Source organism: Mercenaria mercenaria, chromosome 1, assembly GCF_021730395.1.
Source record: "Mercenaria mercenaria strain notata chromosome 1, MADL_Memer_1, whole genome shotgun sequence".
NCBI classification, from domain to species: Eukaryota; Metazoa; Mollusca; class Bivalvia; order Venerida; family Veneridae; genus Mercenaria; species Mercenaria mercenaria.
The window spans coordinates 110,874,209-110,895,154 of NC_069361.1; the positions used below are offsets into that span (position 1 = coordinate 110,874,209).

A 20,946-nucleotide genomic window follows, 5' to 3' on the forward strand; every position below is an offset into this window, starting at 1 on the left:
ATTTAGTGCGTGGAAAAAAGTATAGCATTGCATGCTCCCTTTTTTAAAAAGAAATAAGAAATCCCCTATCTTCGAAATTTAATTATTAAATTTTTTGTACTGAAATAAAACGAAATGTTTAAGATGAGCTTTAAAAAAAACCCGGGGGGCGGATTATAACTGACGCCTTTTGGATAGAGAAATAGGGACGTACAGCGTTTTTTTTAAAATATAGGGGTGTTAGTTTTAGCAAAAATTACAAAAACCTCGTACAAGTTATCAAGAATGAATTTAATATTCAGGTGCGTAAAAAATCGGTGGTGCATAAAAAAGAAACATAGTTTTAAGAAAAAGGAAAGTTTTTTTTTTTTTTTTTTTTTTTTTCAAAAACAAAAGATTCAGCCCTTTTTGGTGTGTTAAATTGTTAATATTTGTCCGTCATTTATTTTTAAACCCGAATTTTATGAACTGTACCTCTTTAATAACCGGGGGGGCTGTAACTGATACGAATTTAAAAAATCCAGGGGCGGCTATGAGGAGTATACTACGAAAAATGTCTATGGGGCGGCGAAAATTTGATATCCCTTAAATGCAAAAATGATTAAAATGGCTTCTGCATTATTTTTTTAAAATTTTATTTTCCAGTGCGGGTTTGGGGCCTTCGAAGGGTGCACACTAAAATGTAATAATTTTGATGAAAAATATTTATTTCTTTTTAAAAGAAAAAAAAATTATTCTGTACTGGCAATTATCTGCGTGGTACAGGCACCGTGGAATTATTTTCGAAGTGATTTTTCCGTGTAGTGTTTAAAAAAATAAAATGCTTAACGACGAGTTGATCATTAAAAGAAAAAAGAAGAGGCGGTTACTTAGTATTTTTGGGGTTTCGGCGTGGGGCCCGTTAATATTAAATGGACGTTTTTAGTCTAAGTTGGAAAAATATTACGTATTAGACCTTCCTTTTAAGAATGTTAAAATACGGTACGAGTTTTAATTTTTTTTCAAAAATGATTCCAACTTTTAATGGCGTAATTTTTTTAATATTAAGTGTGAAAAAACTCGGGTGTGGGCACAAAGCAACATATGTTAAAAAAGGAAAATTAAAAAGTATTTCATTTTAAAAATTTTGTTTAAAGGTTTCCGATTTTGTGAAAATTTACTCGGCGGCTGATAATCACACGGTTTGGGGTAAAAGCCAAATAATGCACGGGGGTTTTTTTTTACACAAAATTTAAAAAAAATATACAAAAAATTATTGGGAATTTTCTGCATTAAGGATATAAAAAAATTGGGATTCAGGCGCGTATCAATTGGGAGGTGAGCATCAAAGCCACAACCTTGAAAAAAAAAAAAGGATTTTTTTATGAAAATTTTGCCTTTTTAGTTTTATTCAATTATTTATTAAAAATTGGATAAAAAACAAAAACCAGAGGATAAATTATAAAATAATCCAGTCCTGGGGGGGTATAGGCATTTTTTGCGGGGTATTTATTTATTATTTAATATTCGGTAGTAATTTTAAGTGAGCATAAAAGAAAACTATTTTGAAAAAAAAAGGGGGAAAAAGAAAATAAAAGTATTCATATTAAAAGTTGTCTAAGGGTTTTCCTATCTTGCATAACTACGCGGCGGCGTGAGAATCACACGGTTTCGGGTATGCCGTGTAATTGCACGGACGGTCTTAGTTTTAGACTATGTACCAAATGGTAAATAAAATTATTCAGGAATGATTTCTGCAAAAAACGGGTATAAATTTTTGGGGTATTCAGGCGCGTATAAAATCGGTCGTGTCATCAAAGCACATCCTTTAAAAAAAAGGCGTGAGAAACAGGGTTTGGGGTATAGCCGTGATATGCACGGGCGGTTTTGTTAAGACATATTTTTTGAAAACGAGATCCCCAAGGGCAACAGTCGAGCCCGCCGGCTGACAAAAGGACTCGGGTTGCAACGAAACTTGTCTCATGAGACAAACATTTGTCCCAAAATAAAAAAATTTGTGTCGGTATTTTAAAAATCCCACATTCAATGAAAAATTTATTGTCCGGAAAGGTCAATTAGCCAAAATTTTTGACCTTTTAAACCCCAAGTGTGACCTTAACCTTTGACATATTGACCGGGTTTTTTGCGCGCGTTTACGCCGTCTCTGGTGTAAGAATTGTGCCAAATTATTTTAAAATCCCATTCAATGACAAAGTTATTGTCGGAAAAGGGTAAAACTATAGAAATATTGCCCCATTAAACTAAAAGTGTGACCTTGACCATTAAGATATTGACGCCGGTGTTGCATGTGACAACCACCCACGTGGGAAATTGTGTAGGTATTTTATAACCCCTTTTTTTTCCCAATGACGAAGTTATTGTCCAGAAAAAGTCAGTAATAGCCTATTTGCCCTTTAACTCAGTGTGACCTTGACCGAAAGATGTTGACAGGGTGTTGACGGACCCCCTTTAAATGATTGGTGAACAATTGGAAAAAGTTATTTTAAAACCCAAAATCAATAAATTACAAACTTTGGTCGGGGAAAAAGAAATACGGACGGCACCGAACACCCTTTTGGACAACGGGTTTAACAAAAAAAACGGCCGTGAGAACACACGGTTTCGGGTATAGCTGTGATAATCGCAGGGCGGTTTTAGTTTTAGACATATAAAAACAAATCATATAAAAAATTTTCAGGAATGTTTTCGCATCAAGGGTATAAATTTTGGGTATTCAGGCGCGCATAAAAAGGGGGGGTGTGCATCAAAGCCAATACCTTTAAAAAATGGGTTTTTTTTTTTCAAAAAAAAACTGTCTTTTTTTTAGAATGTTTCATTATTTTTATTTAAATTGGACTTATATGACCAATCTCCTATCAACTTAATGATCCTAGGCTCAAGAGTTTTTGATTTTTCCGGAAAAACCGATTGTCCCCGCCCGACGAAAAAACATCTGCAAAACAAAAACCCCCTCCTTTCCAAGGGGGGGGGGGGGGGGGGGGGGGGCATAAAAATGTCAATGTGCTGTCAGAATGAAAACAATCGGGGCCCTTCTTTTGATTTTTTTTTTCTAATTTCCCAAAGGTTCATCGTTCCGATGCTGCAGTTTTTTAAACCACCGGAAACGCCTTTTTTTCTAAAAAAGGGGGAAATAAAGCTTTATTATTTCGAAAAAACAAGGGTTGCGTTGGACGGGTAAGGACCATTATGATATCAAAATGCGCGATTACAGCATGACTTTCGATATATTCCCACTCGGGAAATGAAGTTAACATAATTTTTTTAAAAGTAGGTCAATAAAAAAATATGAGCCGGCAGAGAAAACCAAATGTGGGTTTGGGCCCAGCATGGACCCGGAACAGCCTGCACATCGCACATTTGGTCAGGATCTAGCTGTTCGTTTTTTAAAGCCTTTTGGGAATTGGGAAACGTTAGCAAACGCATGGTCCTGAAAAAATTGCGCGGATGCGCAGTTTGGTTCCGGCCCCATGCGGTCGAAACCCCACTATTGGTTTTCTCATGGCGCGGCTCTTTAATTTATAGTTTCTGGTATAAAACTCTAAATCTTTAAAATATTTTTCAAGAAGTGTTTAACAAACTGGAGGGTTTTAAATGGAAAATCATAAAAAACGATCTTTTATGAAACTTTCAAACTTTTATTTTATGTTTTTTTTTATTAATAAATCAAAAATTATAGGATCAAACATCAATGTTAAAATTTAAAAACGTTCTTTCCTAATAATGCCCAAAAAGCACAGAGCAAATTTATTTAATATTTAAAAAAAATTATCCATCATTTTAAGGGAAAAAAAAAAAACTCAGCAGATTAAGGTTATAGCCTAGTACAGAATTTACAAAATCAAACCACTAACCCCACATCCTTGGTGAAAAAAATTTATAAATTTTTTCTTTTAATTTTAACCCCCCCCCCCCCTTCCCCCAAACCCTTTTTTCCTTAAATCAAAAAATTTTGAAAGTTTTTAACATTAAATTTTCCAAAAAAAATTCTTTTAAAATCCCTTTTTTCCTAATAAATTCAAAAATTTTAGGGCCCGGGAAAGTGGTTTTTTCCAAAACATTTTTTACCCGGAAAAAAAAATTTTTAACAATCTTTGACCTAATCAAACAACTAAAAAAAAGGGAGGGCAAAATTTTCCAAAATTTTTCATGTTTGAGGGGCCTTAGGCTAAATGCCCCAAAAAATTTTTTTATTTGGCAGGAAAAATTTTAAAAAAAAAAGAAAGGAATTAATGGCTAAAAAACATAATATTTCCTAAATAATTTTTGTCCAATAATTCAATAAAAATTTCAAAAACCTATATATATGCTTTACTGAGATAAATCCATTTTTATAAAAAGTCAGGGGAAAAGGTAATCAGGTATGGGTACATTTGGGGGGGTGTAGAAGATACACAGTAAAGTTTCACAATAAAATTAAGAGAAGTATTCTATCTTTAAAAATTCAACAAGAGTTTTCAACATGATTTTTCTTACCTGGAAGACATAAAAAGCCTTTTAAAAACCCAAATTTTATTTGAAGCTGTAAATATTTTCATTTACATAAAAAATAAAGGGGGGTCTTTGTCATAAAATTTGTCAATAGTATCTTCACTGACTGTCCAAGTCAATCTGATGGCATAACGTATCTTCATTAGTTTTGCTGATTTCCCCTTTCAATTTTAAATAAAAGGGAGGGGAATTGACATAGGGATATTATTATAAAAAAGTGACAAAAGTTTTAAAAGGGGCCCTAGTTTAGTCAAATCCTTTATGGAGTTATGTACTCTTGCCTAAAACTTGGTATAATATGACACATTACGTTGTAAGTTTTAATACTGTCAAAAAGGCCTTTTAAATTATGGACTGGTAAGAAAAACTTTTAACCGGTTAATGCCAAGCGATAACCATGGTGGTATGATAGCTCCCCTTATTTTTCAAATTTTTCTAACTTTTAAACTAAAACCTCCTAGAAACTGTGTTCATAAAGTGCCATTTAAGTAATTTGAAATAATCTCATATTGAAATCCTCGCTAAATCAAAATTTCCCCAAATTAATAACAAATTCACTTCTTTGACCATGTATAAAGGCTTGGTATATGGTATGAACTCCATGGACAGCATGATGTGCCAAGAAAGCAACTTCAAAAGCGAGTTGACCTAAAAAAGATAGAAAAATATTTTTTTAAAGATGCACTAATTGCAGTATCAAAAAGACAAATAATTGCATACTGAAAAAAGAAAATTTTGGTTTTTTTCCCAAAAAAATTTTCCCCTTTTAAATCATTCTTTTTAACAAGTCTGCTTTTTGCTTCAAATATGCTTTTTTTATATGAAGGTCACACTGAATTTAACTTTTAATGTAGCAAAAAAACCCAAAAAAAACAAAATGAGGGCCCCTGATGGCCCCAATCGCCCCACCTGTTACATTGGGACTTAAGGACAAGTCTTCCAGGTCAAAAGTCATAAAAAAAAGCAATCAAAAGAAAATGAGAAAAAATATTTTAAATTTTCTTTAAATAACTTTAAAAAACAAGATTTTAAAACTTTTTGTAGAGGTCCACTGGCAAAGCTACATGTCAAATATCTTAAAGCTCTGGCCTTCTGGTTTATTTTTAAAAATTTTGAAATTTTCTATGTACAATCAAGTAACCCCAAAGGGGGGGGGGGTCAGATTTGAATAAAAATTTTTAAAAGTCACTAGGCAATGCTCATGTCAAATGTTAAGATCTAGGCCTTTTGGTTTTTTTTTAAAATTTTTTGAAGATTTTTCCCATGTAAAATCAGTGACCCCTAGGGCGGGGTCAAAATTTTACCCTGGGGGACAGATCTGAAAAAATTTTTTAGGGTTCACTACAAGCTACAAGTGAAAAATATAGGTCTAGGCCCCTTTTGGGTTTTTTTTAGAAAATTTTTGAAGATTTTCTATTAAAATCAAGTGACCCCCCAGGGGCAGGGTAATTTTACCCCCAGGGGAATAATTTTAAAAAACTTTAGTAAGGTCCCCTAGGCAAAATACATGTCAAATATCTAAGCTCTAGGTCTTCTGGTTTTTTAGAAGAAGATTTATAAAAGATCTCCGATTTCCTTACAAAAGGAAAAATTTGCGTATCAAAAAAATTTTATGTCAATTGTCACAATCTACATAATATAAAGAAAACACTTTAACGCTTTACAAAATTTAAGTATTTTACTCTCTAAAACTTAACATTGAATGATTTTAAAGTCTAAGAACTTTGATGAAAAATTTGGGCAAAATTTTTTTTCTCCCAAATCCCCATTGTATACTTTTCCTTTTAAAAAACGGTATGTGTAATACTGGCGCTACAAATTATCATGTCTATTAAAAAGCATTTAAAGGCAGTGCAGTAAAAATGAATCTGTAAATATCTTAGATACTCCTAGTTTTATATTAAAAAAAAAAATTTTTAAAAATTTTGGGAAAATAGCTGTTACATCCCCGTGATTACATTAAGTAATGCTCCAAAACAAAAAACACTAAATTAGCGGCATCTGCCTATTACTCAAAGTAAGAAAATGCAAAAGGGTTGAATTTTTTGGACAAATTCTTTAATTTTCATCTAGTGGTAGTCTATGAAATCACTAAATTAGACTGGGATTGACACTTTACATCAAAAAAGAAAAAATGACAAAGGTTTAATTTTTTTTGGGCAAATTCTTAATTATAGTCTAGTGGGTATCTATGAAATCACTAAATTAGACTGGCATCTGACACTATTACATCAAAAAAAGAAAATGACAAAAGGGTTTAATTTTTTGGACAAATTCTTAAAATTTCTTTTTTTTTGGCAGTCAAAAGAAAATTTACTAATTAGACGGGAACTGAACCCATTTAAACAAAATAAAAAAAATGAAAAGGTTGAAATTTTTTTTTTGGACAAATTCTAATTTCAGTCTAGTGGAGTCTATAAATACAAGTTTGACTGGGATCTGACACTATTACATCAAAGTAAGAAAAATGACAAAAAGGGAATTTTTTTTTGGACAAATTCTTAATTATCAGTCTTGTGGTAGTCTATGAAACACTAAATTTGACGGCATCTGACCTATTACATCAAAATAAGAAAAAGACAAAGGTTGATTTTTGGCAAATTTTAATTATCAGCTAGTGGTTTTGTTAGAAAAATAAAATTTAACTGGCATTGACACTATTAAAAAAGTAAGAAAAATGACAAAAGTTGAATTTTTTTTGGGCAAATTTTTAAAAATTTTCATTTGTGGCTATCGAAATCCCCAAATTAGACGGACGACACTATTACACAAAGTAAAAAAATGACAAAAGTTAATTTTTTGGAAAACTTTTTTAGTCTAGTGGCTAGTCTATGAAAACACTAAGTTAGATGGCATTGACACTATTACATCAAAGTAATAAAAAAACAAATGTTGAATTTTTTGGACAAATTTTAATTATCAGTCTATGGTGTTTGAAATCACTAATTGACTGGCATCTGCCTATTACATCAAAGTAAGAAAAAAACAAAGGTTGAATTTTTTTTGGGCAAATTCTTAATTATCGTCTTGTGGCTTTTGTTTTGAAATCACAAAATTAGATGGGACTGACATAAACATCAAAGTAAGAAAAATGACAAATGTTGAAATTTTTTTTGGACAAATTTTTAATTATCAGTCAGTGGCTGTCTAGAAATCACTTAAATTAGACTGGGGATCTGACACTATTACATCAAAGTAAGAAAAAACAAAAGGGTTGTTTTTTTTGGGCAATTTTAAAATTTTCAGTCTAGTGGCTATTATGAAATAACTAAGTTTGATGGCATCTACCTTTTTCATCAAAGTAAGAAAAATACAAAGGTTTAATTTTTTGGACAAATTCTTAATTATCTCTTTTGGCTGCTATGAAAACACTAAATTAGATGGCATCTGACACTATTCACAAAGTAAGAAAAAAAACAAATGTTGAATTTTTTGGACAAATTTTAATTACAGTCTAGTGTGCTATGAAATCACTAAATTAGATGGCATCTGACACATTACACAAAGTAAGAAAAATGACAAAGGTTGAATTTTTGGGGCAAAATTTTTAATTATCATCTATGGTAGTCTGTGAAATACTAAATTAGATGGCATCTGACAATTCATCAAAATAAGAAAAAAACAAAAGGGTTTAATTTTTTGGACAATTCTTAAATTTTCAGTCTTTTGGGTAGTTTGAAAACACTAAATTAGACTGGGATCTGACACTATTACATCAAAGTAAGAAAAAAGACAAAGGTTATTTTTTTGGACAAATTCTTAATTATCAGTTAGTGGCTAGTCTATGAAACACTAAATTTGACTGGCATCTGACACTTTACATCAAAGTAAGAAAAAAACAAAGGTTGAATTTTTTGGAAAATTTTTTAATTATCAGTCTAGTGGCAGCTAGAAACACTAAATTAGACTGGCATCGACATATTACATCAAAAAGAAAAAAAGACAAATGTTAATTTTTTTTGGGCAAATTCTTAATTTTCGTCTTGTGGTGTCTATAAATCACTAAATTAACTGGCATCTGACACTATTACTCAAGTAAAAAAATACAAAGGTTGAATTTTTGGAAAAAATTTTTAATTATCAGTTTGTGGCTAGTCTATGAAATCCAAAAAATTAGACTGGCATCTGACACTATTTCTCAAAGTAACAAAAAGAAAATGTTGAAATTTTTTTGGGCAAATTCTTTTAATTTTCAGTCTAGTCTAGCATGAAATCATAAATTAAGGCATCTGCACTTTACATCAAATAAGAAAAATGACAAAAAGTTGATTTTTTGGCAAATTCTTAATTATCATCTAGTGGCTAGTTATGAAATCACTAAGTTTTGACGGCATCTGAACTATTCATCAAAGAAGAAATGACAAATGTTTAATTTTTTGGACAAAAATTTTTAATTTTCATCAGTGGCTAGTCTATGAAATCACTAAGTTAGATGGGATCTGACACTATTACATCAAAATAAGAAAAAATGACCAAAAGTTGATTTTTTTGGCAAATTTTTAATTATAGCTTGTGGTAGTCTATGAAATCACTAAATTAGACTGGCATCGACACTATTACATCAAAAAAAAAAATGAAAAGGTTTTTTTTTTTTCTGGCAAATTCTTTAAATTTTCGTCTGTGGGTGTTATGAAATCACTAAGTTAGCTGGCTCTGAATATTACACAAAGTAAAAAAATGACAAAAGGGGAAATTTTTTGGGCAAATTCTTTTTTATCAGTCTAGTGGGTAGTCTATGAAATCACTAAAAATTTGATGGCACGGCCTATTTCATCAAGTAAGAAAAATGACAAAGGGGTTTAATTTTTTTTTAACAATTTCTTAATTATATTTGTGGAGTCTATGAAACACTAAATTTGAAGGCTCTGACACTATTACTCAAAGTGAAAAAATGACAAAGGGTTGAATTTTTGGACAATTCTTTAATTTTCTCTTTGGCTAGTCTTGAAATCACAAATTAGACTGGCATTGGCAATTACATCAAAATGAGAAAAAATGAATGTTAATTTTTTGGACAAAATTCTTAATTTTCAGTCTAGTGGTAGTCTATGAAATCACTAAATTGACTGGCATCTGACACTATTACAAAAGTAAGAAAAAAACAAAGGTTGTTTTTTTTTTTGGGCAAATTCTTAATTATCAGTTAGTGGCTAGTCTATGAAATCACTAAATTAGATGGCATTGACACTATTACAAAAGAATAAAAATGACAAAGTTGAATTTTTTGGACAAATTTTAATTATCAGTCTAGTGGTAGTCAGAAACACTAAATTAGCTGGCTCGGGCCATTAATCAAAGTAAAAAAAATGACAAAGGTTGTTTTTTTTTGGACAAATTTTTAATTTCAGTTGGGCTATTATGAAATCATAAGTTAGAAGGGATCTGACCTTTACATCAAAAATAAAAAAATGCAAAAGTTTTAATTTTTTTGGAAAATTTTAATTATCAGTCTAGTGGCTATCTATGAAATCACTAAAAATTGACGGCATTTACACTATTACATCAAATAAGAAAAAAAAGACAAAGGTTTAATTTTTTGAACAAAATTTTTAATTTCATCTTGTGGCTAGTCTATGAAATCACTAAAAAGACTGGCTCTGACATATTACCAAAGTGGAAAAATGACAAAAATTTAAATTTTTGGACAAATTTTTTAATTATCAGCTTGGGCTGTCTATGAAAACACTAAATTAGACTGGCACTGACACTATACATCAAAGTGAGAAAAATGACAAAGGTTAATTTTTTGGAAAATTCTTAATTATCAGTCTTGTGGTGTCTATAAATCCTAAATTTGCTGGCATCTGACACTATTACATCAAAGTGAGAAAAATGACAAAAGGGGAATTTTTTGGACAAATTCTTAATTACAGTCTAGTGGTAGTCTATGAAATCACTAAATTTAAAGGCATCGACATATTTCATCAAAAATAAAAAAATGACAAAGGTTGTTTTTTTTTGGACAAATTCTTAAATTTCAGTTAGGGCTATCTATGAAAACACTAATTAGACTTTGGGATTGACACATTCATAAATAATAAAAATACAAATGTTGAATTTTTTTGGACAAATTCTTAAATTTTCATCTATGGCTAGTCTAGAATCCTAAATTAGATGGCACTGACCTATTAATCAAAGTAAGAAAAAGACAAAGGTTTTTTTTTTTTTGGACAAAATTTTATTTATCAGTCTAGGGCTAGTCTATGAAATCACTAAGTTAGCTGGATCGACACTATTACATCAAGTAATAAAAAGACAAAAGTTGAATTTTTTGGACAAATTCTTAATATCATCAGTGGGTCTTTTGAAATCATAAATTTGACTGGCATCGACACTATTACATCAATAAGAAAAATACAAAGGTTAATTTTTTGAACAAAATTTTTAATTTTCATCTTTGGCAGTCATGAAATCACTAAATTAGACTGGCATCTGACACTATTACATCAAATGAGAAAAAAAAGACAAAGGTTGAATTTTTTGGACAAAAATTTTTAATTATAGTTTGTGGCTGTCTATGAAATCACTAATTAGATGGCATCTGAATATTTCATCAAAGTGAGAAAAAAAACAAAGTTGAATTTTTTTGGACAAATTTTTAAATTTTCAGTTAGTGGCTAGTCTATGAAATCACTAAATTAGACTGGCATCTGACACTATTACATCAAAAGAAAAAAATGCAAAGGTTGTTTTTTTTTGGACAAATTTTTAAAATCAGTTATGGCTGTCATGAAATCATAATTGACTGGAAAACTGACATATTACATCAAAGTAAAAAAAATGACAAATTTTTAATTTTTTGGGCAAATTCTTTAAATTTTCAGTCTAGTGGGTAGTCTATGAAAAACATAAATTGGACTGGCATCTGACACTATTTCCAAATAAGAAAAATACAAAGGTTGAATTTTTTTGGGCAAATTCTTATTATCATTTTTGTGGCTGCATGAAATCACTAAATTAGGGCACTGACCTATTACACAAGTAAGAAAAATGACAAAAGGTTGAAATTTTTTGGACAAATTCTTAATTTCAGTTTTCAATCTATGAAATCACTAAAATTTGACGGCATCTGAAAATATTTCATCAAAATGAGAAAAAATCAAAGGTTTTAATTTTTGGACAAATTCTTAAAATTTAGTTTGGGCTAGTCTATGAAATCACTAAATTAAAATGGGATCTGCACTATTACATCAAAAATAAAAAAAAAAGACAAAAGGGTTTAATTTTTTGGACAAATTCTTAATTACAGTCGTGGGAGTCTTGAGATTTGTAAATTATCTAGTATTAATTACACATACCTTTTTAAAAAACCTTCACCCCTGTTATATTAGTCTGTAAGATGTTTATCCCTTTCCCAAACATTGAACTGTGGTGAAGCCCGTCCACTGCAAATATTGGGTTTCTTTCTCCATTAAATTAAAAAATGGTATCATATCAACCCTTACTTTTAAGTACCAATCTAAATTGCATTTTTATGTGTTGATAAATAGGTTTGTTCAGGGGAGGGATCAGCTTTGGGAAAAAATTGAATGCAGACAACAATTTTATTTTATAAAAAAAAAAAAACCATTGGAATATACTATTTTTGTTTTATTGATTTAAATCATATCAATAAATGGGGAAGTATCAATGGGCATTTTCTTAGTTATATAAAATTTCCCGTAAAACATAATGTATAATGATGAAAGATTTTTCTTATTACATTAATTTTGTTATAATTATATTAAATTAAAACTCCAAGGGAAAATGATCTGGAACACATGTTCTTTAATAAAAAAAGTTCAGTAAAAACATGAGAGCCCTTCTAAAAAAATGTTAAAGAGAAAAGTAAACTTTGGACTGGTGAATTAAGGTTATGACACCCCCCCCCCTGATTTCTGAATGAAAAAGGGTAAACGAACAATAAAGGTAGACAGTTTAAAGTAATTTGTCTTAAAATGGCCCTGCTGTTTTTGACCGAACTTTTTTAAAATTTCCAATATTACAAATATGGGAAAAAGGGCAAAACACCGACACCCCTTTTATAACAAAAAAAAAAAATTTTACAGTCTTTATAGAAGGTCCCAAAAAGGCCCATTTGTGTGAAATCTTTCAAAATGAACGCATTTCATATATTATATTACATACAGGGAAAAGTGACCATGCCCTCCTGCACCCCGGTTCGCTCAATGGCTTAAAAAAGCTTTTTAAGTAAGAACATTTTTAATAAAATTTGAAAAAAAAAAAACCAGTGAAATTGACATGTATATAGAGCAAGAAAGAAGAGAGGGGAATTTTAATAAGTAAGAGAGGGAATTTGCCATTAACAAGACCTTCGCTTTTTTTTTTTCAATATACCCCCAAAAAAAAATTTGCAAGGAGTTTTGCATATCTTTCTAAAATGGTTTTTTATAAATCTATTTTTTAATTTTGTATATACTTAGACTGCCATGTGCAAATAAAAAAATGAGGGTTCCAAAGACAAAATAGAAAGAAAATTTATCATGTTATCTATTTTCCCAAATTTTTTTAATCACAATTCAATAACATTTTAGTTTCGAATTAAGTATAATTACACTTGCTATTGGGGGTCTAAAATGAAAAAGTTAAACTGCATAAAAAAGTTTCATTAGTGTTTAAGAGATTTGAACCTGTTTGAAGAAACCATAGACTTTAAAAATTTCTTTTTCATATTTTTTTTATCTTTTTGATGCACAATTGTTTTTAAGATAGTAGCCGGTGAGTTCAATCTTTACCCTTTATTTTTGGGTGAGGGGGGACTGTGGTGTGGCCAAATATTAAGGTCTCTGGGTTCAAAAACTTGCCCCTCTCATGTGGGGTTTTGGGTTTCCCCTAGAGGCTAAATTTTCAGATTTTTCAATATATTATTACAAAATTGCTGTAAAAGAATTTTTCCCCGGGGGTTTAAAGAAATTTTTATTTAAAAAACAAAGAAACTCCTATATAAGTGACCCCCCCCACCACCCCCCAATAACAGACTTTTTAAAACCCCAATGACAAAATCCTGTCTGGTCCCGTTGATTAGGGTCCTAAAAACCCCGTGATTGACATTAGCCTAATTATTGTCAGAGAATATAAATTTTATTGCCCAAGATAAATTGGGTTTTTTCCTGTGTTTTGCATTGCTTTGTTTTTTTTTTTTTTTTTTCTTTTTGAATGTACTAAAAATTTTTTTAAAAGATAATATCTAATATTTATTTCTCAGTCGGGGAGTAATGCCTGGCCAGTTAAAAAATTTATAGGAAAGCAATTCTCTGACACTCCTTAAAAAAAAAATAATTTTTTAAAGAAATTATAAAGTTTGTTTTTTCAATGATTTTTTGATCTTTTTATCAAAAATAAGCAAATAAAACCAGAAAAAAATGATAAATTTCTAAAATTTTTTAAAATTAAAAAAAGCGTTTAGTTGCATTTTTAATAGATAAAAAAAGGGATATGGCAAAGGATTTTTAAATTTTAAAATGCATAAAATTCCCCCAGTGTTTTCTAAAAAAAGTTTTTTATGTATAAAAAATCCCGCAATAAAGATTTTTCATTGTTCAAAATACAATAATTTATTATTTTCTAAAAGCTAAGTGCCTGAATGCATTTTTTAAATTTTTTTATAAAAAAAAACAGCAAGATGAGATGTAAATCATAAGATTAAAACACTTTTTTATCCTATCACTTTGTGTATTTAGCCCTAATTTAACCAAACTTTTTAAATGGGTTTTAAAGGGGGAACTGATTTGTATAAAAGGGGAGAAATATCACCTGCAATTTATTTACTGACGTAGCTTCGTAGCTATTATGATAAACAGAAACAAGTCTTAATGGTCCGACTTGTGTATTTGGCCTTACCCCAATACCGACTTATCATCCCTAGGCCACTACCCCGGCACACCAGAAACAGGTCTTTAATTATTATTTACTGTAAAAGTGAAACAGAATTTTGTTAGGTATTTAACGTTCTTGAAAAAAAGGTGCTAAAAACTTACGGCTTTGTTTAAATTTTTACAAAGCAAAGGAAATAAAAATTACCTTTACCATTCCAAATTTGTCAAAATAAAGGACGTTCAGATTTTTTCTATATTGGGTGGTTTTTTAAAATAATGAAGAAAAAGTGGGCATAGAGTTGAAAAAACCATTTTTATGGGGGTCACCCATTTTTTTATGAAGAAATACTTCAAATTTTAAGGGAAAAAACTTTGGGAAAGTGTTGAGAAAAAACCCAAAAAGCTATAAAAATATTTTTTTACTCCTTTTGGGAAAAACCTATCAAAAAATTTCAGCCTTTAATTTTAAAATTCAGTGAATTTCAATTGCAGTTGATGGGTGATAAATGTTGCGTGTTTTTATAAAGGAAAAATTTAACAGTTTTTTTTCAACTATATGATAAGTAATAGGTGTAAGTTATGGTTGAAACTTTTTCAATCTTGTTTGTGGAGATTGGTTTTTTAAAAAACAGCCTTTCTGCACAAATCACATGAAAATAAACTTTTCCTAGAAAATTTGTTGCTTAATGAAAATAAATTAAAATATTATTATAAAACCATTTTTTTCCCCTTTAAATTTTTAAAGTTAAAACATGCCAAAATTTTAAAAATTCCAGTAATCTTAATTTCTAAAATTTTCAACCAAAAATTAAATTATATTGCAATGCCAGGGGGCACTACTGAAAATAATATAATATTCATTTATTATTAGTTTCTGTTTTATAATTTTTTTTTTTACAAAAAACACCTGCTTATTCAAAAAACATGTGTTCCTTTAAAAAAAAAAATAAAATGACTTTAAAAATAACCAACCATGAAATCTTTTATTCTACATGCATTGCCCAGAGGTAGAAAAAAACAAATGCCATGCTGGTAAAAAGTGACAGTAAAATTCTACATTTTATTTTTCCAAAAAATGATAGGGGACAAACTGAGAAAATTATTTCATAGAATATGTTCATAGTAAGTAATTTTTTTTTAATACACAGTATTCACTTGTGAACATTTACATAATTGGGTAAACTTAAGCACTTGTGAAGCAAAAAAATTGATGTTTCCCTTTTTAACTTGAAAATGGTTACTTCTGAGAAATGCAATCAATGAATTTTAAATTTTCTGAGTTTTTTATTAAGGTAATTAAAAGAATGTCAAAAAAGGGGGCAAGGGACATCATTTTGGTTTTTTGGGGAAAGTTGAAAAGTCCTTAATATGTCAAGTTAAAAAACTGCTTTTTATAACTGTAACTCCCTTTCAACGAAAAAGAGCCGTGCCATGCGAAAACCAAATAGTGGGTTTATGCCGCATGGATCCGACCCGCCCGCGCTTCCCGCAGTCTGTAAGAACCCTGCTTTTCACTTTTTAAAACCTATTGGGGAAATTTGAGAAACAGTTTGCAAACGATGGATCCTGACCAGACTGAGCAGGTGCAGGCGGGCTAGATATTGGTCGAAAAAACCACTACTTGGTTTTTCATAGCCGGCACAAATAAAGTTAATCAATTTTATTTTTAAAAAAATAAAAAAAACGACAATTTTTTTCAACTAAAAAATTCAAAGGGGAATTTTTGAGTGTATAGACATTCATCAAAAGTTGAGAAAATTGATCTTTAAAAAAAAATAATACTTGTTTCACAGCTGAAAGGGGAAAAAATCTTAAAAAACATTAGGCTTAAAAAAACTAAGGGGTTTTGAAAATTTTGTGTTCTACATTAAAAATTTTTTACTTTTTCATATTTTTTGTGAAAAGGGGTTTTCCCTACAAATTGAAATATTTTGGGCAGGTAAAAATGGGAATGAAGAAAGAGTATTTTTTTTGAATGTCAGATTTAGTTACTGGAACCACTCTCGGTTGCTTCTTGGAATAACCAGTACTAGTGTATATAGAAGTCCTGCCCCACTGGGGGTCGAACCCCTGACCCCTGGATTGGGCTAGCCAAGAACTTACATACAATAATTTAACTAAATAATGGGAATGGGGAGATGGTTTATAGGGGTTTTATGCTGTCCTACAGAGGTGAAGGCCCAGGTTCTTCCTGGCAATCCATTGCGGTTTTGACCTTGGGTAAGGCACTTTATCCGATTTCCCCAGTAGGCCTGTTTTAAATGGTATTATCGGCAAATTGCTGGGGGGGAAGGGATAATTGGTTTTAAATGTTTTTAAAAAAGGGGTTGTTCGAAATTACGAGCTTTTGTTCATTGTTTCACAAAGCGAGTTAGAAAAAATTTTTCCCTTTTAACGAATCCCCTTTTGATAAAAAATGTTTTTTTTAAAATTAATTTTAAAAATTTTGACACAATCAGCATTTTTAAAAACCCATAGAATTTAAAGGGTCAGCAGCGATGAAAATTTTATAAAAACTGTTCCATTTTTGGTCTTTGTGTTTTAACAAAGTGGGGACATTTCCCCCAGTAATCCATAAAAATATCTCAGTATCTCCTCTGTTCCATATTATAGCGAAAATGGCCTTCGCTATACAGGAGTTGACACTCCTATTAGAGACAGAAAAGGTTCCTAACCCTAACAGGCAGAAATAACTACAATATAGGTCACTTACTACCCAGATGGCCCTGGATTTCGGTGGATGATACAAAAGTACATGTACAATCAATGGAGTCTGGTCGTGAAGCGATGCTGCTCGTCGGTGATTGGTCCTCCTGGCCATGTGATAGGAATCCTCCTCTCTGATTGGCTGGTTCTCCTGTGACCTCTTACAGTGACCTAACTAACCCTAACTACGTTCCCACTACACTCCCCCCCATTCTATAAAGTTGGTCACCAGGATCCGTGTGAGTCACACAGAAAAGAGATGGCCTGGGAGGCTATAGATGGGTTCGTCACAGAGACAGGCATAACAGGGATACCCTGCTTAATAATAATCATGGAGGTTTCCCCAATAACGATTTTACATCTCGTGCCAAACAGACCAGACAACAAGGACTTCTGAAATCATGGACGAGATTCCCCCATAGGAGATTGTCATTTAGAAGTGGTTGTTCCAAACATCTCTTTTAATAACTGAATTAAGGTCATGGATCCCCATACGACCTAAGTTCATCATTTTCTGGGTAACCCAGATAAACATATTAAATTATTAAGGTCCTGGGATACCCAGGGGAAGAACTAATACCGATACTAATGCATACCAGGAACTACACATACTTACATCAGTTTATAACTTTAAGGTTACCCGGAAAGGCATAATAAATCATTAAGGTGCTGGGATACCCTGCGGAACAACTGTCTTATCAAAGTGTATCATGGGATACCCATACTGCAGTACACCAGGACATACCACAAAATTTACCTAGCAAAACATTCAGATCTGAGAACTCCCCAGTCATTGAAATACCTCATTTAAGATCAGGGGACCCCCATATTGATCTTAAGAAGCAAAGCTGTCTAAAGTTTGGACCATTCTGCATTAAGGTTTAAAGAGACCCAATAGAATTTATAATCTATGGAAATAGTTTAGCACTTGACAGTATCAGGACAAGTTATCCCAATGATAAACCTGGGATGCCCACGAGGCTTGGGGTGCACTGAGCAGATGGACAATTTCTACATCTAGAACAAGGATAAACCCGGGATACCAGGAGGCTGGGGAGACCCCAAGAAGATGGACACAGTTTCTGCGTCTATTGAAGGACGAGGCATTGCCTCTACTGATCCGTATAGGAAAAAGGATCTGAAGTAGGTGATCCGTGACCCGGAGTCCCCTTTCCCCAGGCCCTTAGCCCAAGGATCTCTATTGCTAAGACCAGACCGGTCCTGTGACAGATCCCGGAATCCCCATCCCCATCTGGAAGAGGTTTTTGCTACAGCCCAAAGGATGCTGTGGTTAAATAAAGGCTGCACAGACTTTGGTCTCACACTAGAATGTTAGCAGGTGATACCAAAATACAATCAGACCCACAAGTGAGACTCTGGCACACCATGCCCCTACTGTTCTGTCCATCTGAACAGGAGACCTGAACACACCCCAGAGACCCTACACCAACAACCTCTCTTTCAGTATTTCCACAATGATGTGAAACTGTTGCCGCAGAGGCAATGAGGCCCTGACTAAACCTGTCAGAATTCAACATTATTACCCTGGACTGTGAATGGAAAGTGTAGTACAAACTTTCTATCTCTGAACGAAGGGCGAGTAAAACCCTGAGGGAGGGAGTGGTACAGAGTACAATGACAAGGTTGCTGGTGGCGGCAACCCCCAAGCAAGTGAACCTTCATGGGCAAAGCCAGGTAGGAATAAACTAACTGTTGGTTCTCCAACGTGATAAGGTGGCAATTTCCCAGAATGATTGAAGGGCAATACCCTACCATGCTCTTGATATTGAACATAGCTGCTAGTATCAGGTCCGCAAACCTTTGGAATACAATGGCCTCTGAGCTTTCCACCGGTGCCTTGACCTTTAGTAACAAGATTCCCTACTATTTCCGATTCATCTATGACCTTACGTTCCCCAGATGCCACTTGAGGTCCAGATGACTTTGTATTGAACTGGGCTTTAGTTTGGCATAAACTTGGCGAGAAGTTTAGTGGAAGACATTGGTCATGGCCTTCACCCCTAGAGTCTGAAGTCCCAGCTTTGCTGTCAAAAGAGTTACTCTTGTAAAAACCAGTCTCCGAGTTGGGCAAATCTGACGTATCATTTTGCCTATTTCCTTTAGCCACCAGAGATACATCAATTTCACTTATAGGATATCTTATTGTAAGGCAGTTCCTATAATTATCTTCTTGAATTACCATTAAAATATACAGGCCAGTATTAAAAAGAGTCACAGTGTTGTGCTCAAGAACATTATTGGATAACTGCTCCCTAAAAACCGTATCTTTGTTTTTGTCACAATCTGCAGGGCACTCGGACACTGGAGCTAATTGAGTACCCATAGTGTTTAATTTGCACAGGGTTGTTGCAACCAGGGTATTTGCAATGTTCATGCTTTGGTGCAAAGCTAACTGGACATTAGGATCAGGAGAGAATACGGTTTCCATATTGTTTAAATTGAACAAGGCCCTTGGGGATAAGAAGATACTGTATCAGTATTAATGTGTAAATCACATGGGGTGCTAGAGCTGGGGGTGACTGTAGCATCCATGTTGTCTATAGCACACATGGAACTAAAAGAAGTGTTACATACATTATCTGCCTTATTGTACAGAGCACGTGGAGCGCTAGAGACAGGAGTGACTAGGGTAACCATACTTTCTGGGGCATCCAAAGATATGGTAAGTATGGTATCTGCTTTATGGTATAGGGCGCTAGCGTTTGTGGCTGATACGGTACCGGTGTTATTAATAGTGCACATGGCGTTGGAAGGAAAGGTAAGTACTGTATCCGTAACACCCTCCAATTCATATGGGGTGCTAGAACTGTTGGTCTACTACGGTATCTGCATTGTCTATATTGCATGTGGCATTGGACAGAATGGTAGTTACAGTATTTGTATTACTGTCCATATTGCATTGGGTGCTGGCATTAAGGGTTAATACGGTAGCCGTATTTTCTAAATTACTGGGGCGCTCAGAGAAAGGTTAAGTACGGTATCTGAACCAACACACATAGTGCAAAGATCATGAGTGGGTACAGTCTCTGGTTGTGAATGGTCTCCTTCACTAATTAACTTGTTGGGAATCAGTAATTTAGTGGTGTCAGCAAAATTACTCCCACCATTATCTGATGCAGAGTTATCAAACTGGCTACTGGTCAGTCTACTGCTCCTCTGCAGAGACTCATCACTGACTCCCTCAAGACTGGAATCTGGACTCAATAAAGAACTAACAACCCCAGAGCTATTTGCCTGCTCTCCCCAAGGTTTCAGACATGCTCCCCACATGAGAGCACTACTATCATTTTCCCCCACACTCTCCCCACTTCTAAGAGAGCTTGATGATTTGCATTCAGTAACTTGGGACAAATCCTGCTCTGCAAAGTCCAGAAAGTTAAAGAACTGTTCAAGGTCTTCATCTGATTTTATTGGAACCCGGGGGACACAAGGCACACTACCCTGATCCTTAACTAGAGTATCACAGAACAAATCCCCCAATTCCGTTGAGGTACTTACCTCACACATTTCAGGGAAATCTCGATTTGGAGAAGTGTGAGGAGGCTTCCTCCCTTAGCACACTCTCATTCAGGAGTTTAATTTCTGACTTAAGGGCTCCTATGACTTCATCATCTTCCTTAAATTTCTTTAAACTAGACTCAACAATTTCGTCGGAGTAGTTCTTCCACCATGATGATTTGTCATTCAGGGGCTTATTTTATTTCTTAGAATTCGTGTACAAGTCATCAGATACTCCACACAAACACAATATATGTCGCATTTCTCTGTCAATGTATCTACTTTCTTTGGAGGCGATCCCTCTGGTATTTTAGTTCTTGATTTTCACCCTCCAGAACTTGTATTCTCTGTGATAAACTTTCTTTACGTATTGGCGAATTGTAGGAACAGTTAGCCCCATGGGGGGTTACAGGAAAAGTCACGGGATACCCGACATGTG

General features: G+C 32.9%; 1 long non-coding RNA gene across 1 annotated transcript in view; it reads right to left on the bottom strand.

Annotated features, from left to right (window-relative positions):
- LOC128547567 (uncharacterized) overlaps window positions 1–17,453 on the bottom strand; it is a 51,859-nt gene extending 34,406 nt beyond the window's left edge. The window contains exon 1 of the long non-coding RNA XR_008366598.1: window positions 16,996–17,453. This is a non-coding gene — a long non-coding RNA (uncharacterized LOC128547567). The remainder of the gene's footprint in view (window positions 1–16,995) is intronic.
- Window positions 17,454–20,946: the final 3,493 nt, after the last annotated feature.